Consider the following 23,431-nt stretch of genomic DNA (forward strand, 5'->3'; position numbering starts at 1 on the left):
TATACTGCTAGATGTTACAGAAATGCATTTTCGTACAGCAAACTTTCATTCCCTATCCTACTCCCTAAGGTTATAAATTTCATAAATTCGTTTTATCCAGTTAATTAAACCTTTAGCCTTTTAAATGATCCTTTGTGCCAATTTTTATGTGTATAATCCAGAGGTCACCAAGTTTTATATAAATTTTTACTAACTTTACCCATTTGGTAGACCAGATAGTATATACGCAATTTTCATACAACAAATTGTTCCGACATAATTTTACTCTCAAGAGGATGAATTTCCTAAAATCGCTTTGTGTAGCTAATTCACTAATGTCGCTTAAACAAAACTTTGTGCTAATATTTAAGTATCTAAAGCTGGCGGTATGAACTGATCCCTAAAATATCTAAAAACTTGATATATAATCTAAGTGACACACCACTGACAATGACAAATAATTTATCTCCGGATGTATTTAATTGTGAGTAGGTGTTTTTCAGGTATGTTTTAATATTTATTCGTTTTACATTAAGAAATAGCGATTAAACGATATAAGAATACTTCATAACAACTCTAGACATATAGACCTTTCATTTAAAAAAATAATCATCAAGATTGGTGAAGCGGTTTCGGCGGGATGGATGTAATGCCACGGTCCTCGGCCATATCATGGTCAATGGCCTACTGACTTGGCAAGTGTCTAAATCGACTCTTACTCACGAGATATCCGATCTCATCCGGCCTCGAACCGGCGCCGGCGCGAATGAGCACAGTGTGGCAATAGATTTTACACTTTTGCCTTTATTGGACAACAGCACGATACAGAGTTTCGAACCGGTCACCCGTCCATCCATTAGTATCGCCTTACGTCGCTTAACTTCGGTGTTCTAATAGGAACCGGTGTTTCGACGTAGCTGGGCCGTTGCTGTGTTTACAAATTAAAGTTGATATAATTATATACAGCTTGCTAAAAAAAATTATGAAATTAGGGCTAAAAATAACTAAATTAATAAAAAATATAACATTTTAAAAATTTCACCAAAATTGTGGAAAAATGGAGTGTAGATCATATACTATATCATCATGATCAGTGTTAAAATAGAGACAATATTTGATATAAAATGTTACAGCTGTATTCAAATAAAGAGCGCACATTCGCATTTTAAATCTGCATCCAGTCTTGGTGTACATCCCAAGGGGGTTGGCTCCCACACTCCCGGCCCACCCTCTGGCGCTGCCCCTGTGATAAAACGGGGTGTCCTTGCACGCGACTCACCTACTCGAACACGTGTCGGCCACGAGCGATGTCCCGCCGATGATTAAAATCGCCGCTTTAAAGTGGACTTATGTTGGCATCGACGAAACCATAATGTCCCACCCTCGAAATTAAAAGTTTTTGCAGTTCTTCCATTGGGGTGTCGCTTTACATCACGAAAAATCTTGTCAAACGTATGCGGCGTAAATTATAGCATTGCCGGTTGGATGGTTTCATAACGTCATATTAAATTAATTATTGGAAGTATATTGGAAAGTTGGTCAATTATAAAATATTATATAACTTCTTCTTGAACTGACATTGTATTAAATTTTGAAATTGAATTGACCTAGCACTTAGTCATTTTTCTTTTTTCAGTGCCTCGCTCTATACAGAGCGTTGGCGACCTGTCGCATGTATTTGATCTGTGTCATCGGTGTTCACAAGTAAACGGGACCTACAGTCTATCGCCGAATCCGAAAAGCATTATTTGAGAAGCTGTACTATAGGCAAATATAGTTAAGGTGGTTTGCTTTCCCTGAGGTAGCGGCTTGCTGGTTGCTCTATTTAGGTTATAGATATTTACGATACAAGTGAGTTAACAGCATCATTAAGATACGCGTGTGAAAGTTGCACAAAGAGTGCGTAGCACGAGTTGTGTAACCACACAAGTATCTTAATGGAGTTAACTCGCTTGTATTGTACAATATTGTTAAGGTCAAGATGTATTACTGGTTGCATAACCGCAACGGTGCATTGAGGAACCTGGCGAATTCGACAGAAAGTAAAAGAAAATTACAGAATTCTTTAGAAAATTCCAGAAACCATCGCCAGGGGGTATATAAGGCCCGCGCTTTGACAGTTGGAGCAGTCTGAAGATAGTCTGAAGATAGTCTGAAGTTTGATAATACCGCGAAATACCGTTAGAGTAATAGTAGTTGCATAAATTGTGTTGTAAATAGTATAAGTTGTGTGTACAGAGTGAGACAAATAAATTCGTTAAGTATTTTATCGTGAGTTTAAATAGTGGACCCACGGAATCCGTAACAATATTTTATCTACGTCTAAAGCTTGATTTTCATGCATCCGTTGTCCGACGATACGATGATACGATATTAATTTTATTGGTTGAATTTAAAAGTTTCGATTGGTTAACCGTTTCTAACCAATCAAAGTCTTTAAATTCAACCAATAAAATTGATAACGTATGATACGGATGCTTGAAAATCAAGCTTAACTATAAAAACACACAATAAGTTTTCAAAATTATTGTACTTAACTATATACCTATCTTAAAAATCAATTACCTTATTACCTTAAACCGTACTGGATCGATCCCAGTACCACTCGCACAACAGTTCGACACACTACAGCTGGAGCCACGAGCAGCCACTTATATTATTCATTATCAAGTTAATACTAAACTAGCATTCCTAGAGCTACTTGTATAGTTATATCAGTATATCATTATTGGTCGAGACTGACTGGGCCATGTTAAACGATTTACTTCAAGTCAATCAATTAGACTTCAAAAACTGAGCTACCTTAAAGATGTACTGATTGTTATTCATGTATACCACCTTGTTGAATTTTCTCCTAAACTAGTACTGCTTCTAATTAACTATTTTAAAATCCACTCCCTGTAACCACTGGTCACTGTGTCCTGTTTTGATTGTTGAGCATTACCTCCTTTAAAATTAATTGCTCCATACATACATGCGTTCTGCGATACCGTATTTTGTGGTGACACCTTTCTTTAATTTTCATTCAACACATTTCTCTAATTTTTCTTAGACGTATTGGTAATGTTAAACCTGTATTGCAAAACCTGGAAAGTAGTCAAATCATCCGCTAATGGACTACAAACTTTCATCAATCGTTGTTTGAGAAGGATTCTGAAAATATTTTTGTTTTTTGTATGTGACACTGTTTGCAGCACAGACCTACTTCACCTCAATAACTAAAAAAGGCGCATATAGAAATTAGCAAAAAAAATGAGGATAAATACGTCATACTTTGAGGAAGCCAAACGAGGACATTGCGAATTTATTTAGCTTATGGCTTTAGTGCACATAAAATTACACGTTATTGTCACAGCTGTAAATATGAAATAAAAATAAGAACAAAAATTGTAAAAATGTCAAATAAAGATATAAAAAATTATAGAAAAAAGTTAGAAATAAAAAATTAATAGTTAAAAAATTAAACATTGTAGAAAACAAACTTTTGTCACAAACAAACATCTAGTCTCTTTACATAATCAATTGCACTTGCAATAATTGGTGTTGCTTTTAGGAAATCTCCAAAACCTCCCTTAACGCCGTAAAGACGCATTCTTCTCTAATATGTCAAACAGTCTGTCGTAGAGCTCCACAATTACATACCGGAGTGGGAACCTTTCCGCATTTAGAGAGGGTATCCATGCAACTGCCATGTTCGGTTCTCAGCCTGTTTAAAGTACCCATATCTTGCGAGGCTGTTGAAATACATGTAAAATCCTGACTTTGTGGTGAAGCGTTTTCCATCCACTCGTTCGTCCATGCATTATATAAGTTGAGCTCTTCATTTTCGTCAGTATTCCCAAGTATTTTTGATGAGAGTGGTGGTTTTCTTGAGCAGTCTACTAATATTTAAATCTGCTATATCACAATATACTGGTAATTCCCGGTTTAGCAATATTTTCCCGTTCTCTATGCAAAGTCTGTTTTCTCTTCAAGTTAGGGGGGGGGGGGTATGTTACTTAAAACAGGCAACCAGTATGTGAGCGTAGTTCGTATAGCCCCTGAGATGATGTGTTCAGTTGGGATCCACTTTATTGATATATGCGCTATTTAACCAGACAGGCGAATGGTATTCGGCCGTTGAGTACACGAGGCTCAAGGCTGATGTCCTCAGGGTAGCTGCAGAAGATCCACAGGTGGTGCCGCATAGCTTTTGTATGATGTTATTTCGGGTGCGTATTTTTACAGCAAGCTTGGTGAGATGGATGCAGCAAGCTTGATGCGCGGATGGGCAAAGATAAAGGGCTCCTATTAACAGTTAAGGAGAGGAAGTTACAGTACGTCAGTCACCAGAGGCGCAACTAGGGGATCATTTAAAATTGGTTTTAACGTCAAATCAATATTATCTTATAGTAACCTAGCACCCCAAAAGATTTGACCCCCCCTAAAGTCTAGTTGCGCCCCTGTAGGTCACATCATAAGGGGTGAAAAATACGTGGTGCTTAGACTGGTAATTGAAGGTAAAATTGAGGGCAAGAGGTCAGTGGGAAGAAGGCAAAACTCCTGGCTTAACGATGTGCGTCGTTGGTTAGGAAGAACATCCATTTAGAGGTGCAGTGTCACGCACCATCATAACCAGTTGGATCGCCAACTTACGAAGGGAGTCCGCGCCTTAAGAAGAAGAAGAAGAATCTTTCTGTCTAATTAGGTGTCCCGTAAATTTTGACGAGCGTTTTTTACAGCCTCTTTCCTGGTTCTACCATTATAAATAACTAATCTTTTTACAGATATGTGATGTATGATACATAGAAAACAATCACACTTATTTAGTTATCGAAGCCTTAAATACTATTTATATTTGTATTTCCATCCAGTTGTCTTTATTTTGTCACTTATTTACAGTTTCAGTTAGTTTCTTCACGGTTCACATGCTGGATTGATTTTCTTTTAGTTCTCCCTTAAACATTATTACAATATATTTTCAATCATACTCCATAAATACAAAATTAGGGTATATATGTCTTATGTTTTCTTTTCATAATATTTCACCAGCATATATCTAATTTAAATTCCATTATTCTATTCCATTCCCATCTCCATTCGGTCAGAACTCTCGTCGGCACGTATTCTCTAATTTCGTCAGAGTCGCTGGGCCCAGGATTTCGCTGCTTTGACTGCTTTCTCTCTTCTATTTCCCTCTTACTCTCTCCCAACATTGCGTTCCTTTCTTTATCTCGCTCACTCCAACGGCTTTCCGGCAATTACATTTAAATTTAAAGTAGTAAAAAGTCGGTTTTTGATATTTCGAAAGCACTCTCGCGAATGCATTCGACCGGGGCGCACACCTCAATACCTGCACAAGCCTCTGTTTCTCCAACATCGCCTTTCATCAATTCGCTTTACGCTCTTTCGCGGATACGTTTTCATCCGGAATTTTATGCAGTTAAAAATTTCACTCTTACCCAAAACTGTTTTCGTTACGCGAGTATGAGCTTTTGGCTGAGAGCCATTCTAAACTGCCTGCGCCCTATTCGTGTTATTACAGGCTATTTCAAAATAGAATGCTAGTGTTTAAGTGCTTTGATTTAGACGATATTTAAAAAAATCAAGCTAGTCATAAACTAAATTTTTAAATATAGTTTTTTCACCTTGGTCGCCTGCCACTTTGTGTCATCGATATAAGATAATAACAATAGTTTCTTCCAGATACTTTATGGAGATAATCAGTAACAGAGCTTTTTTCTACATTTTTTGGGGCTGTCCTATGTCGGAAACAGTGCGCACTGTAAGGCTTATTGTGTATGTCATCTTTCTAAAGACTAATTAAATCCAGACTTCCTTGGTACAACCAAGACTTTCTTGGCTGAGCTTGCTCAGGTGATACATACTTGACAGCAATAAGAGATCTGTTATAATCCACACATTATCTCTGCTGAGTATTAGCAGTTCCTGTGTGGTTTTAGAATTAGATCCCTTGGATAAAGTCCTGCTATGTTTGGTTTAGGGATACCCTTTCTGTTTCTTCAGTTTCGGGTCATTTTTTATTCATTACCAATACTGCGGACTATGTAGTAACTAAGTTAACTAACTAGTAATACGGACAGGATAACCCTGGACCATGACAGGTTTTTGATGATTCTTGCCTTGCTAGTCCGACAGATTTTTTGTTACCTGTGTCGGCTCTACTACGAGTCCTACTACTTACTTAAGTTAACAACGACAACCAAAAAGTAAAGAGGCAAAAAAGCAATGAGATTTTTGAATTTCCGGAGTGTGGAAAAAAAATATTAACATCACTACGGGTCCAGTCCATCAGTGAACGCAGTTATAGAATTTTAAATTTGTCTCAAAAATATAATCAACGACGGTCAACGACGGTTTTTTCTTGTATGAAGAAGGTTCACTTATATTTACTAATATTTCCATGGAGTGGTTTAACTGAGATACTTTAAACCTCTACCAATAAACCGGAACTATGAATTAAACGATTAAGAAGTGAAAATCTTAAATAATTTAAAAACGTTTTATTTTAGGTATAGGAACATGTATAACCAAAAAATAACGAATTGGAAAACCTTTTCACTAATGAAATAAAGAAGGAGATTTCTATTTGAAAAAAAAAAGATTTATGAATTTTTTAATCGCTCAATTCCATGACAGCTATGGCCAAAATATTATAGCATTTTAACAATTTAAGTATTGAAATAGATAGCACAACCCCTGAGATAGCATATGTCTTATGTTTATGTCACAGTGGCCGTGGTAATCACTAAATTTCACTAATTTTTGTGACAGACATAAATGTTTTTTTTTTTCTCAAAAACAGTTAATGTACAAGGTATACTACGGTATTTGATATTAAAATTCATAAAATTTAAAGGGAATTTAAGTATGTAATAATAAATAGGAGTTCCCATTTAAATTATTTAAAAAGCAACTTCCGGTAGGTATTTCCGGAAATGCCGCTATATTGAAAGTGTTTGATCGATAGATCACGTTGTGAACCAATGATGTACAAGAAATCTCCAATCTAGATATTATACTTCTCTAGAAACTTCTAATGCACGCTCTGCCTGGGACACCCTGTATAACGAGGTATATAACTCTATACTAAATAAGAAGATAACTCTAGTGTAATAACATCTGTAGTTTTACGATTTTATTTAGTTCATAAGTCGAAACATTGTATAACATTTCAAAATTTGAGACAATGTCAGTCATTGAAGATATTTTGGCTGTATTCCGTTGCTTACCTTGGTTATGGTTTTATGTTCCGTTCAAAGGTTCCGTTTCTATCGGTTCCCTGAAGGTTTTATTACAACGGGACACAGTTCCTGAAAAATATCTATCATAATTGTCACCAAACCATAGACAAACAAATAAAAAGAGACTAGCAAATTAAATGGCAAAGAGAGGGACAACGTTCCCGTAGCGCAACTCAGAACGCAACATTTCGTTCCATTTATGTTGATCTGCGTATTGCGTCTATTGGGCCCACTATCTTATTCTAATATAACAAGAGAGAAAGAAGCAGCCATATAAAACTAAATTTCTAAATAGAAATTAGAACAATCGCCTTTCGTCATCATGACAACCAAGATGACAACATCATGACAATTCATCATGTTTGTTAATTTTTCTTTTGGTGATTTACCTTTTTTTTCTAAACTCTCCATTTTATTGACTTCGGAATATGGATCTATGATATGGATAGAGAGCAAATTCCTTTTTTTCAGATAGGTATTTATATTTTGTTACTTATAATTTTAGGTTATACTATTTGTTATTTGCTGCAGGGGCCAGTATCATCTATTTTTATATGTATTGGTACCCCCGTTCTCTGATAGATATGTTAAAGACGCCCGGTAAAATAAAAGTAAGTATGTTATATTTGTTACGCACAATACTCGAATTCGGGTAATGCCCGAAAAAAATGAACAGAACTAGTTTTGAGCAAAAAATATTTCCCAAACCCGAAATTGTACATTTAAACGGGTATTGCGCATTACAAAATAGTCAAAACTAGTACTGTGCATTTTGAATTGTGCAAAACTAGTTTGGTGCATTTCAAAATGTCCAATACTAGTTTTGCTTGTCCTATTTGATCAATAACGCCCTAACACAAAGTATGGATTGTTTATGAATGTGTTTGATTCAAATATGATTAAACTGACAATAAAATACTTAATAACGGAACCCTAAGAATGGTTAGATACCTAATAGATAAAATATAAACAAAAAAAACCCTTATGTCGTTTATGGCCTGTAGCTATATGTGCCTGGTGAATTATAGAGAACATTTCCTCAGTCACCAGAAAATTCAGTATGACATAGAAATCTCCTTGGCGCTTCTTGATCAATTTTTCCACACCACCCACAGTTATTATATCAAAACGCTTTATCCTTCTATATTGTTTCGCACACAAAGGTATTAAATCAATTTTAAGAAAATTTGCCTCCTTAACTTCAATCAATATCGTTAGGTATTGGTTTTTCGACATAAGGTTATGTTTCTGTGTTTTAGCCATCATCAATCGACTTACTAGAATTTCGAACTCGGCTTCCATTTTTTCTTGCATTTTTATATTTTATTTTATCAAGTATTGCGTATTTCCACCCACAACAAAATCAAAATATGAATCCTTTAAAACCTAAACAAACTGCTAACCCTACTTTTTGCCGTCTTACTTAAAGAAAACAAGCAAAACTAGTATTGGTCATTTTGAAATGCACCAAACTAGTTTTGCACAATTTAAAATGCACAATACTAGTTTTTGCTATTTTGTAATGCGCAATACCCGTTTAAATGTACAATTTCGGATTCGGGAAATATTTTTTGCTCAAACCTAGTTCTGTGCATTTTTTTCGGGCATTACCCGAATTCGAGTATTGTGCGTAACATATTTATCAAACTATTATAAAAAATGTAGAAGTAGTAGTGTCAAAAATATTTCGAACCTCTCTTAACATAACAAATTAATACATTTATTTATTTTTTTCATTTTTTGGGTAGTTTATAGCTGGTTTATAGTAACCAAATAGAAACTTAATTAATACACCTATTTTACTTTTGTTTTAGGATTAAAACTGGACTTGAAAATGATTCAGGATCATGATTCTTGTAAAGTCTCCTTTGCTCGGATATTCACTTTGTTATAGCAATTAGACAGTTGACAAAAACTGATGGTTAAAAAATGTAGGTAGGTACTTATTTTAACTTATTCAACAATGTGATTTAATAATCTTAAAATAAACTAATTTAAAAAAGTGCCTGAATGTCTGGGAAAATTTAGATATATATGTAAAAATGCTTATTTTTTCCAAAATTACTGATATTAATTGAAGGGGTGGCTGCAATATCCAGGCAGCTCCACTTTTTTTCGAAAATGAGATTTTTAATGCCCTTTAAAAAAACTGGCCGATAATTTCCTGCAACAGTCAGTTCTTCTGCATTTAAAATTGGTAGGTGGGTGGAATAAATACTGTTATTTTTTGTTATTATATTATAAAAATTTTATTTATTTTTATGTATAAATAAATATGTTTATAAAACAGTGCAATTTTTGCTTTTTATTATAATTTCCCTTATATAATAGTAGTATTCTTTCGTTCTGAAAGAAACTGAAAATTTTCACTTAAAATGATTTATTCCCTACACCACGTTCCCTTTACGTTTCAGAATGTAAGAATACTACTAATAATGGCTAATTTAAATTTCCCGCCAGCCAGAATGTGCGATAATATCTTACGATACGTTTTATACCTATCTCTTTCTTTTTTATATGAAGCACACATAATAAAGAAAGATAGCAATAAAGACGTACGCCCTGCCATGGTCCTGCTAATTGGTTTCAAAATTGTTATTCTGAGTTGCGCTACGGGAACGCGGTCCCACTCTTTACCATGAGATTTGTCAGTCTCTTTTTATTTGTTTGTCTATTTTACATCTTCATCAAAGTGAGACTACAGATTTGATATTGAAGAAAAATGTGGGTCGATTTCGGCATAATTGGGGACGGGTTACAGGATGTCGCTGTCGACATTTCGAACCATGATGCCTCTAAAAGAACGACATCACCAAGATTTTTCTTAATTATGGGCAGACTTGGGTAGTATTCTGAATCCTATTCAGAATACTTTTGACTGGTATTCGAATACTATTCGAATACATTTGTGTATTTGGTATTTGATATTCGACTGAATACTTTTTTGGTCAGTAATTAGTATTCTGGATCCTGAATACCGCTTTTGAATCCCAGTATTCAAATCCTGTATTCTAATCCCGAATCCTGTTTGATTTTGTTTATGAATATTGCGTTACGCTTTACGCAACTTAAGCTTGTTAAAACACGTTCGCGGGGGTTGCGGACGGTTCTCAATTCGCGATTCCGACAATCGGGTTAAATTTCGTCCCATTGCTGCCAAAAGTCACTAACTTACTTTTTATTACTTCCGAGAAAAATGCGTCTAAAGATGAATTGCATTGCATAAAGATGTTATAGTTAGTAACTATTCGGTATTAAAATAAAACATAAATAGCCAGAAATCGTAGTTAATGACTTTTGCAATCGATTCTCCGCTTCAAAACATATTTAGTGATTGAATTTGGTTGTTCGGAAAAATGTTAGTTAGTGACTTTTGACAGCAATAGGACGATTTAATCATCGCCAAATCGTGAGACGAGACAGGTCGCTTAAGGATCACGATTAGATATTACGTGTACACTTGTGCAGTATCGCCATTCTAGGTATTTTATTATAAATTTTAATACCTGTTAAGGTGCGTATTCACTATCCGAACGAACGAACCAATGTTCATTCGTTCGTTCGGTAGTAGTATGGACGGGACCGGATTTTAGAACCAAACGAAAACACCTTAACCCATTCGTTTGCGAACGCCTTTGATGTATCGACTCGAAACGGATGGCCGAGCGAACGAACAAACGAACGACCGCATGCGTTCGGTCCACCGTCCAAATATACCGAATCCCATTCGTTCGCTCGCTCGTTCGTTCGTTCGATCGGATAATGAATACGCACCTTTATAATATTTCAAATTAATATTCGGATTTTAAAATCAACGAAATTAAAAATTATTAAATAAATATCTTACAAATGGTTAATTCCGGAGTTTCTATGTATGGTTAAGTAATGGATTCACCTGTCATATTATAAATTTAATGTAAAGATATTTTTTTTGCAGATTACCGATGGAGAAAGATATCGTCACCCGAGAAACCATTTCTGATGGTTCAGAGCCAGAAGAACCGTTTGTTGGAGCCGTTGGAGGTTCGTCCGACTCGAATTATGAGCAAGAGTGCGCAAAAAGACGGAGGCTAATTCCTGACTATTTTAATATCCGTTCTTTATCAGGAAAAAAAAGTTGTTGTTGCTTTATTTATTATTTAAGATTTTTTTAAGGAGATAAGCTTTTTTTACTATATGTACAATTATTTTTTGTTACCTTATTGTGTTCCATATTTTTATAACTTAAGCACACAAATAAAAATCAAGTTTAAAGTACGGGTATGTTTTTTTTGTTGGAATATTCAAAAAGTATTCATATTTAAATGAATCCAGGTATTCAAATACAGCGGTATTCGAATTTTTTTTTCTTTATATTCGAATCTTGAGTATTCGAATACAATTTAGAATACAGTATTCAGGATACATATTCGAATACCGGATTTCAGTATTCGACCCAAGTCTGATTATGGGTCGATTGGAACCAAACTCGGCACATGGATAAAGGTACCTGAATGGAGTCCTCAGACGGACAGACGGTTATTTACATAAAAATTTTGTGAAAGTGAATCAAATCATTTATTAATTTATTATTTTTTCGACATTTCAAACTACACTTTTTCAAGCATGTCCTTCAAACCCTTCAGTTTAATAGCTGTTAGTAGGAAGTTTCACTTCAAATATGCGTACATACTGCACACACAATTTTTTTTGATAATGTCAATATCACAGTGTAAAAAAATTCCTTGATAAATTCTTGGTTAAATTTAACCATTAGTAATTTCATTTCATAGAAACTTAAAACCATATGTGTTTAAAATATTTATCTCATAATTTAAACCCATAAGTAGAAACCGTCCCCACTAGCATAAATCTAGAACAATATCAACCCTCGATCGTAAAAAATGAAGTGGCGCAGTCGACCCGCCACCCCTGCCTTAAAAATAAATCACACTGAATAAACATATAATGCAACTGAAGTATTTATTCATTACGCCCAGAGCAATCAAACAGTGCATGTAGCAATGTGAAGTGTCATAACCCCGGTGGGACATTCATCAAAACGCGGCCATTAACCGACACAAGTGCCTTTTGCACAGCTGAAACCGCTGCTGCTCCGTACGTGAGAATATTCATTCTGGTTCATTGTTAGACTTTCTGTTTTTTTTTCGTCTCTATTTTTTATAGAAAAAAATAATTCAGGCTTTTTTAACTATTTAATGACTATCTTTTTTTAATATATTTAATTTTATAATGATTTTGTTTCATAATTGTTTAATAATATAATATTGTTTATACAGGGTGCTACAAATTCGAGATACGAACATTGGTAACTCGGTAACCGTAATAGATACGAACATGGTTAAATTGGGGTAAAGTTGCGCTTTGGGATGTTCACCAAGATGCCATCAAAAAAGTTTTAAAAATTTCAAGGATTGCTGAGTTTTTTGGAAAAAAACGGATATTTTTGAAAATCAATTTTATTTTTTCCTGTCGTTACTTTTCAGAAAATCAAAAAACTAATTGCGCATTCTCATAGCCACTTTATTAGGGCAGTATTTTTAGATTTTCAAATCAGCTGATAATTTGTGAGATACAGAGGCCAACTTATTTTTTTTTTAAATACGGACCTGCATTTTTTATTTCAGATTTTGAAAGAACTCGCTCTCCTGAGTACAATGATATGTCACACTTATTTTTTTTTGTTTTGGAAATTTGGACACAATTTATTTAAACTAATTTCAAAATTTAATATATTCATCGTTACAATATTGATAAGCTTTCAAACTTAACAGTGACGTGGGTTGAATACGGAAAATCAAATGCAATAAAATAATAAAAAATAATATAAATGAAATGTAATATAAACAATTAAATCATTTCCCCGGAAGGTGGATTGGAAATGGTAGAGCACAGTATAATGGCCAGCGAGGTTCCTGGACCGTCTGATGACGTCAAGTAATTCGACAGGTCCAAATTTTACAAAAAAGTGAAATCAACATATCTCGGCAGTTACAATAAAGAGTACAAAATGCATTCGAAAGATTAAGAAGAAGATCTATTCAAAAGCTATAAATAAAATTGAACGAAAAATAAATCTGTACAACAGAGAGGGCGGTAACCCTTTCGAACATGTAGACTATGTAGAGCATTAGAAACTACTTTGTAGAAGTTAATTTATTCATAATAACTACGATTAATATTATGCAAATTATTAGATCGTACACTGAGAATTTCAAATTCACAATAAGAAAAGTTAAAAATACTATTGTGACACTATCTTTAAATTGCTGTTCTGGATATTATTTATTTGAATCTTTCAATTGGCTCAATTTTCCTTATTCAATGTTAATTAACAGTGATCAATATTAGTCGTAAATATAATAGTTTTGTTGCTGTTAAGGTACCCAAAACAAAAAAAAGTATAAAGTGTGGCATATCATTGTACTCAGGAGACTTCTTTCTGAGGAGTTCTTTCAAAATAATAAAAAATGCAGGTCCGTATTTAAAAAAAAATAAGTTGGCTTCTGTATCTCACAAATTATCAGCTAATTTGAAAATCTAAAAATACTCAGATAGCCCTAATAAAGTGACTATGAGAATGTGCAATTAGTTTTTTGATTTTCTAAAAAGTAACGACAGGAAAAAATGTGTTTTCAAAAAAATCCGTTTTACCAAAAAACTCAGCAATCCTTGAAATTTTTAAAACTTTTATGATAGCATCTTGGTGAACAGCCCAAGGCGCAACTTTGCCCCAATTTAACCATCTTCGTATCTATTACGGTTTTCGAGATACCAATGCTAGTACCTCGAATTTGTAGCACCCTGTATACACTATTTTTTATAACATACTAGCTGACCCGGCTAACTTCGTACTGCCTTACTTAACTTTTATAAAGTGACCTGGAGCTGTTTTATTAGTTTGAAAAACAAATCAGCTTCTTCATGAAAACCATACCACAACCATACAGTATATCCCCAGATTGTCTTTAGAAGAGGAAAAACTTCTTTATTATATTGACATTTTGAGAAAAATGTATTCTTCATAAAAAATTTTGCTTGTTCTAAAATGGTTAATCCCTTTATATTTTTTCAAATTTCCATACCGTTTAAGAGAAAATTTAAAGAAAGCACGAAAATATGATTGAAGTCCTAATAATCAAAAAGCGTTTCCATGGTAATATAATTTCGATTTCATTCTTTGATAGATTTGGATAGATTGTTATTATTAATTTTTATTAACGTAATATTTGTTGCTGTTGTTAAGTTTGCTGTTGTTAAAGTATCACATTTTCAGATAACTATTATCACCCTTTCCATAGCATTGAACTAAATAAATTTTGTGCTTCTTTAACATTTTTAAACAGCAAAAAAGATCACATTAATAAAAATTCTATCAATAACAATCTACCAAAGAATGAAAACGAAATTATATTACCATAGAAACGCTTTTTGATTTTTAGGACTTTAGGAAAAAATTCACCTATATTTTCATGAGAGAGATTTTTATTATATTTTTATTATTTTAGTCCTATTTTCATGATTTTTTTTTAACAAACTATATATAAATATATTTACATTATTGAATAAGCTCAGTTTTCTTTATAAACTTTAATATTTGGCTTATTATACAGGGTTAATCGAAGGGTTGTTTTTTACTCTAAATTTAAAATACGCACTGTGCACTAATTTCGTGAATATATCTTCCTAAAACATTATTTTAAGGTGAGCATTGTGTTTTTTTATTCATGTCAACACATGCCTTGGTTAATTTTTGAAAACGAAATGAACTTGCCACCAACAATTTCCAATTGTTTCAATTATCATTAAATTTTAATTGGTTAGGTTAGTTTGTGTGCCATTTTAATTCACAACTAAATATCGTATAATCTAAAAAAACGTTATTCAAGACGGCTGAGGAATAAATATCGATAATAATCTCTAGACGTCATTTACTAAAAATTGACAGAGAACTTGTCAAAAATTAACACTAATTATAGGAAAATTGAAAAAGGATACAACGTTTCCAGGCACAAAAATCTATTTCTAAAAAATTATTTTTTCTCGAATTTTAAACTACCCCAAGTAGCATTTTTGGACACATTTTAGGTAATGTTTCGAATAATTGTGTTTGTTTCTTGACACAAAATGGAAACGGTATGTCACAAATAGGAAACATTTTCGAAACCTATATATTTTATATGGCTTTATTACGTGTTTCCAATGTGGTGGCACTAGCCGTTTCCTGAAATATTTCGATGCGGAATCAAAACTTCTAGAGGAAATGTTTCGAAGCATTTTCTGCAATTTGTGTCCAAGATGTTTTCGTTTTCAGCAGCCGCTGTTTCTAAATGTGAAGAAACAAAATACCAAACTTAAATAGTCTATGTCTGCGCGTGGATTTCAAAATTAAAACAATCAAAACATGACTTTGGTAAAATGTTTCGAAACAAAAAACGATTTATGTGACGAAACTGTTTCGCAATGTTTCTCAGCAGAGATTTTGTTTCGATTTTGTGTCTAAAAATGGTACTTGGAACACCTTATAAAAATCATTTTTACTGAAAATAAAAATAAATATTACAAGCTTCTTAAAGTCAACTGGCAGTAAGTGCCTTTAAAAAATAAAGAAGAGTACAAACCAAGTATATGACGTCTTGGCCTCGTCAAAAATATCATCGATTGTCATTCCTCATGCCTCTTTGACGCCCTTTTTTTTTCATATGCAGTAGTATTTTTTATCAATTTGTCAATATCTTTCCTGACCCTGACTCGCTGAAGTGACTTTATTTTTTTAAATCTTTAAACAGTAACTATATATGAAGTATTGGCAAGAACAATAATTAAATTAGAAATATGTATACAAATTTATAAAATTATTTGTTTAAATCATTTAAATATATTAATTTTCTCTGAATTTTCGTCTACGACAAAAGTTAATTAAAATTTGAGACTAATTAAAAAAAAGATCATATTTATAGAATTTTGAATAATGTAGGGGGGTTGTTGCTCTCGGTCTTTTTGGCAAAATGTGACAACTGTGCAGAGTAATTTTTCATCGACATTAGCAGTACCATAGAGCAGTACATAGTCCATATTAATTTTTATTCGTTCTTTGCTTTGTTCTTAAAATTGCTTTTAATTTAAAAGGTAAATTAAATGATAGTAAATGCTTAAGCACTGAATATAAAAAAACATTATATTTTTAATTTTAAATTTCTAAAACAATACTAAAACCAATCTTTCTCAAATTTTGATAGCGTCAATTATAACCTGTTTCTCTCTAAAATAGTAATTTTATTTTTCTATTTCAAAACCCCAATTTTTTATAAGCCTATTTTTAAAACTTTCTGATAAAATAAAAAAGTCCTCTCCTACAACCCTTTATCATTCTAAATTATTAAGTTGCTTCTTCCAAAAGCCATATTTTATGCAGACAGTTTAGACATTTTAATACATAATAAAGATATTATCACATTATAAACCGCCCTGTAGGTAGCCGTTTAACATAAGGAAGGTCACACAAAACCTACAGCAAAGGGTATGCAAAGTGACTGAAGATTATCTAAATTTGAAAATCTCCCTTGATCAATACAGTCATCATGCTGAGACTGATTTAAATTTATTTCTGGTTAAAAGGAAGGTCAACTTCCTAAGGAGTCGTGTTTTTTTTTTTCATAAATTTGTATTCAAAGACACGTGGTAACCTTAAATCGTTTTAATTCTATAGATACGGTTTTGTGTAGAAAAATATTAGGGATTTTCGTTTGGTTTGGTTTGGTATTATACAGGGTGGTCCGAGTTGTATTCGGAAAACTTCGGCCATATATTGTGCAGATAAAAATAAGTAAAAGAAATTGTATAAATATGTGTCCTAAAATGCTTTGTTTCGGAGATACAGGGTGAAGAATTTTTATTTCGTTTTTTTTTAATAATTCATGAAATAACTTCGATGAAAATGGGTGTTTGGGTATTTTTTTAAATACTCGTACATGTAGGGGGGCACAACCTACATGTTTTTAACTGCTTTGAAGATGAGTAACATTTCGCTGATACCTGTATTACGAAACTGCCTTAAGCCCTTGATATACAAACCTCGAATTCAATTAATTTGAAGAAACTGCTATCATTTTTTACATTGTATTTTTAATAAGATATATTACAAAGTTTACCCATTAAAATTCGGTTCTTCATACATTTGCATACATAAAAGATCCGTGTTCTGAAAAAGCTCCGTCTAAACAATCTCTGAACAAACTCCGTCATGTAAAAAAAAACATTTGACACCAATTTTCATCCAAATATCTACACGTTACTTCAGAAATTATTTCGAAAAAATTTAAATAACAATGAAACATTTACACCCTGTATCTCCGAAACGAAGTTTCCCGACTACAACTCGGACCACCCTGTATAGAGGGTGAGTTAAAACTTGATATTTAACCTTTCATAGGGCAGTACTAATTATTTTCTAGTTTGATCAAGTTATAAGGGAGTGGGGGGTGGTGGTCGATTTTTCAACCAGAGACTGTTAAAGCAAATAGAGAATATGTAATGGTCTAATAAACACAGGGTGTCCCAGAAATAAGTGCAAGGATTTTAAGGGTTGGTAGATCTCGATAAAAGAAACATATTTTCTCTTTACCGGTTTTCAAATAAGTCCAAAATAACGGAGTTATTTTACTTTGAAAATTTCAAAAAAAATGTTTTTTTGCTAAAATTTTGAGAACCACTGGATCTTTTCTGGATTTTACTTCTTGTAAATTTAATCTAATACCTATGTTGCCATATCATCAAGAAATTATATTTTTTCTAAAAACTAAAAAAAAATTTAAAAAATTTTTTAAATTTTTTTTTTCGCGAAAAAAAACCTCTTAGGCGTGTTTCTGGGGTTAAACTATACTACCAGTTAAAATACTTGCACTTATTTCTGGGATACCCTGTATAATGTATAAACTGTATGTATCATCCAATGTAAGAAAAAAGAGTAAGTTCATTTTCATTATCTTGAAGTAAATCAAATTTTGATTTTAGAGAACATAATCCGAGCCGTAAATTTGGCGCACTAAATAAAAAGAAACAAACCTCACAGATACATTGTTTCTATATTTTTAAATTTTTATCACACGAAATTTGCATAGAAAAAACTTAGACGACAATAATTATTACCTATATGACATACAACACACAGCGAACTCATTAAATTAAGTTTAAACAAAATAATTGTTTAAAATTATTTAAAAAAATTATTTGTGACGTTTGAAAAAATAGCATGTTCTATTCGGAGGAATAGAACTAATGACTTTTTGTGCCTCACTCGTAATGTTGAACTCGCTAAACGTCATCCGTCAAACGTACAGCCTCGCCGCAGAAGTCATTTTTACTCCTAATAAAACAATATCTATTATATCCAAAATCCATATATAAATATGACAGTGACATATATAAATATATCACTGAAAATGTCCGAAATGCGGTAAAATCCATTACCGCATTTCGAGTTGGTTAGCGTTGTTATTTGGAGGGTTTAGCGCGCTTATATAGGTTTTACCACGCTTATCATAGGTTTTACCGCGTTTCGGACATTTACAGTAACATATTATATAAACTATATCTTTTATTTTATAATAATTATTTCCAGATGCATCGGTACAATAAATCGGTATTACAAATCGTATTACAAATTTTATCAATTAGTTAAGTAAAAAATGAATTAGTTAAAATATTTTCAGTTTTATAATACTCTTTTGCAAATAGGTCACTTCTAAAGACAAACAACTGCTCTATTAAAAGAATCGATAGACACGTCTTGTAGATATTATATTGTTACGGATTCCGTGGGTCCACTAATTTAAACTCACGATAAAATACTTAACGAATTTATTTTCTCTCACTCTGTACACACCATTTATACTAATTTACAACACAATTTATGCAACTACTATTACTCTAACGGTACTGGCATCTTCGCCAATTAATTCACAATTTAAAACGCGGTATTATCAAACTTCAAACTGTCCCAACTTTTTTTTTTTTTTTTTTTTTTTTTGGTGAGGAGGTGGTTGAAAAATCTCGGGAGAGATGGTCACAGGAATAACCCCTAAACAGTGTGGGACTCGTGTTGATACCCACTAAAAAAAAGTCCACCTCCGAGGAATCAGCCGCCGAAGAATGGTCAGCTATTATTCCTGCTAATATGTGGGGAACATAACCAAACCAAACTGTCCCAACTATCGATAGCGCGCCTTTTATATAGCTGTGGGTCTTCCGGAAAATTCTATTCTAGAATGCTGTAGAATTTCTTTTACTTTCTGGCGAATGCGCCATTTTTCTTGGCACGTTGCGGTTTTAGTTGCTCACTTCTCCGACAGATGGCGCCACATACACCTTGAAATTGCCCCCTTCTTAAATTTGATCGTCCCGATCAAGGTTTCCTGTCCGATATCTCTTCAATCGATCCAGATGTACTACTTTCATCTTACTTCTAGGGCTGCGTTTAATCCGGTACACAACATCATTTATACTCTTGATGACTGTATAAGGACTTTCCCATGCTGGAGTCAACTTTGGGGACCTTCCTTTCTTTAACTGCGGGTTATATAACTAAAGCTCGGATTTTAGGACGTTAAAAACTTGAAAAAAGGCAATACTTTGAGGCTGTAAAATTTTAGTTTCAGGCAAGTTTAGGCAAGTAGCTGAAATGCTTCATTTTGACAAACTAACATGTACATAGTAGTAAATTATTTTATTAATTCAAAACAACCAATTCGAAATAACTTTTAAATCAGAACACATCCAACAAAACAAATGTGAAGAGCCTAAAACATACAAAGTCTTATGGAAATTCAATTTTGTTGTTGAAACTTTGAATCTGCATAACAAACCAAGTGTTTTTCCAAATTTTCTGGGGTAAAACTCATACTTCTATCGATTAAAATCAGTTTATATGATGAGAAGGACCTTTCCATGTCGCAACTTGTTGTAGGGCAGTACTTGAAAATTGCCAAGTCACCGGGATAATCGATGTCCGCTGGATCCCCACCCAAGGCTTTTGAAATGGTACGTATGTACCTTAGAAGCACCTGGATTTTTTTGGCAAATATTTTTGAATTTTTCGTAAGCTAATAGGGCCACGGGCCACTGCTCCTGGGACTTCTATTCATTGACCTTCCCGTTGATCACCAAACTGTCAGCGGTTTTTCCTAGACTCCTAATGGAAAACATCCTGGAGGCTATGTTTTCCTCAGCCCATACTCGCCCATTAGTATTGATTTCCTGGTGCCTATGTTCTCTTGATAGTAAACGGAATCGCATTTGGACGCAGTAATCCCGTTTAATGTGGCCATTCCTGCCACATCTATAGCAACTTATGTCCTGGGATCGTCCGATGTGCCGATGTTCTCTTGATGATGAACGGAATGGCATTTGGATGCGGCAATCCCGTTGGATATGGCCATTCCTGCCACATCTATAACATCTAATATCCTGGCATCTTCTCTGGTTCTCTGTCTGGGTGTTGTTGACTCTCTTGTTCACTAGTAACTCACATAGTTTTATTAAACATCTCCTCCAAACGTATGTGAGAACTCTTTGGCTGTTCCTCAACCGATTCCGAGCCTATCTTCGGTTTAGGAATGACGTTAAATGCAGCTTCTATTTCCAGCGCCCTGACGAGTACTCGAGTTCCTCCCTAAACCCTTCCGGTGCTTCTGGATATGCTAGGTGTACCAGCCGACGTAAGTCTTCTTCGAATTCCTGCAGACTCTCTCCGGATCTCTGCAGGCGTGTCTTGATCTGGGCCTGATAAAGTTGGCGTCGATGTTGGTCGCCATATCTTCTGTCCAGTGCAGCAACCAAAGTTTCGTATTCCTGCTGTTGGGCTGCAGGAATAGTTTGCAGCAGTTCCAAGGAAGGGCCACGCAGCGCGATGACAAGGGCCGCTGCTTTCTCTTGATCAGTCCATCTGTTGGCAGCAGCCGCTGCTTCAAACTGGCGGTGGTACATCGTCCAGGTGGTTTGTCCATAGTAGGTCGGCGCCTTGAGGTTTGCAGTTCAAGGAACGCCAGGTGTCCTTACTTGTATCTTGGTCTTCTTTAGATCCATCTCCAACTTTTCTATTTTCTGCTGAAGGCGCTCCTCCAGATCCTCTACAGTATCTTGAAGGTGAATTTCTTGCCTTTTCTTCAAATTTTCCAGACTTTTCTGAATACGGTCCTGCTCTTCAATTTTGTCCTTCTGACGACGCACTTCTAAATCTTCAACAATTTTCTCCAACCGTTCTTGTCTAATTTCTTGATTTTCTAAAATTTTCTGAAGCCGATCCTGTTCTTGTTTATCTTGCTGTCGTTGAATTTTCATATCTTCGAAAATTTTCCCAAGCCGGTCCTGTTTAATTTCTTGATTTTCTAGAATTCTCAGTAGGTCGTCTCACTCTCACTCTCTCGGTCTTGTTCTTCAGCTTTCGCTTTTTCTAGTCGGGCTCGCTCTTCTTCTCGTTATTTACAGAATTTTTCTTGTTCTTCTGCCTTCTCTCTTCTCATATTCTCCATAAAATCGCCCAATAATTTGCTTACTTCTTCCATTTCCTTCGCTTGTTCTCTCGTCCCAACAATAAAATTCTCCAATCCGGTGAAAAATCTTCAAAATCCACTTAAATTGCACTTCCAATTCAATCGACACCAATTTTTACGGACTCGGTGGGTCCACTAATTTAAACTCACGATAAAATACTTAACGAATTTATTTTCTCTCACTCTGTACATACAATTTATACTAATTTACAACACAATTTATGCAACTACTATTACTCTAACGGTACTGGCACCTTCGTCAATTAATTCACAATTTAAAAAGCGGTATTATCAAACTTCAAACTATCCCAACTGTCGATAGTGCGCCTTTTATATAGCTGTAGGTCTTCCGGAAAATTCTATTCTAGAATTCTGTAGAATTTCTTTTACTTTCTGGCGAATGCGCCATTTTCCTTGACATGTTGCGGTTTTAGTTGCTCACTTCTCCGACAAATGGCGCCACATACACCTTGACAATACTTTCAATAATAGAATATTTTCAGTAAATATAACTTTCAATATAGAAAGTGCTTTCCAACAGGCCATCAAACATTTTTCGAAATATTCGCAATTAACATTTTCTATTAAAAACAAAGCAAGCTTTATTTTAACAAATAATATTATATATCGTTTGCATATTTATTTCATACTAAAATAGTTATAAACAAAAACGTTATTTATAAAAATACCTCTAACATTTCCGAGAAATGCCATTATTTATGGTACCTAAATTTTCTCGTCCAAATACCTAACCTTTCCAAGCGGCTTGCGAGATACAAATTTAATTTTGAGTAATGGTTATTTGCGACCCTCCAGACCCTTTCCCTGGGCGACTATCTTTTCGCGTCCCTGCCGAAAATCTCCGCTTTTATTTGCCTGCACTTAACTCCAGATAGAATTTAAACTAACATTAAGATATTTTTAACAGGCAAATAAAAGGGCGGCCAGATTTTATGGAACGAGAATAATCTCGACTGTTTCCAACCTTAATGTTTATCTAAACGTCTGTTTTTCTTTCTCCATTTTCTCTTATTTTCTTTAGAAAAGTAAAATTTCGTTAGTTTAGATATCAGTAGTTGGAATTAGGGTCCAAAACCGGGAAATCCTGGTACCGAAAGTACCGGGACTTCCCGGTTCTTTTGAGACATCAAAGAACAGGGACTGGAAATTATTAATTCCCGGTTGTTTCGGTACTTTCGGGACCCGGTAATAATAATTAAAAACATATTTTTGTTACGCGAGAAAAGACTTTTAATACTTTCTAGCGGTCGAAATCAAACTCTTCTAAATAAGTAGTGATAATATCTCTTACTGTAGTATAAAAATAGTATAAACAATTTTATTAATTTGCCTTGATCCAAATCTAACAGCAACCTTTAATAAAATTTAATATCATTAACTTGCGAAAGTACAATTGATTCTCATTGACTACAATTAGTAGGTACTCATTGATTCCTCATAAAAAAAAATATAAAAAAGTTCCTATAAACATGGGTATAGAAATGCATAGTTTCAGAGTTACAGGATGTTAAAAGTTTTTATAATTAGGTTTTTTGTAATTATCTTAAATACCATTATTTTTTTATTTGAAACTGCTGTAGGTTGGACTAATAGTAATAATAACTTATAGTAACAATATTTAATAATAAATTAGGTAAA

Source organism: Sitophilus oryzae, unplaced genomic scaffold (genome assembly GCF_002938485.1).
Source record: "Sitophilus oryzae breed Bouriz unplaced genomic scaffold, Soryzae_2.0 scaffold_2014_pilon_pilon, whole genome shotgun sequence".
Taxonomy (NCBI): Eukaryota; Metazoa; Arthropoda; class Insecta; order Coleoptera; family Curculionidae; genus Sitophilus; species Sitophilus oryzae.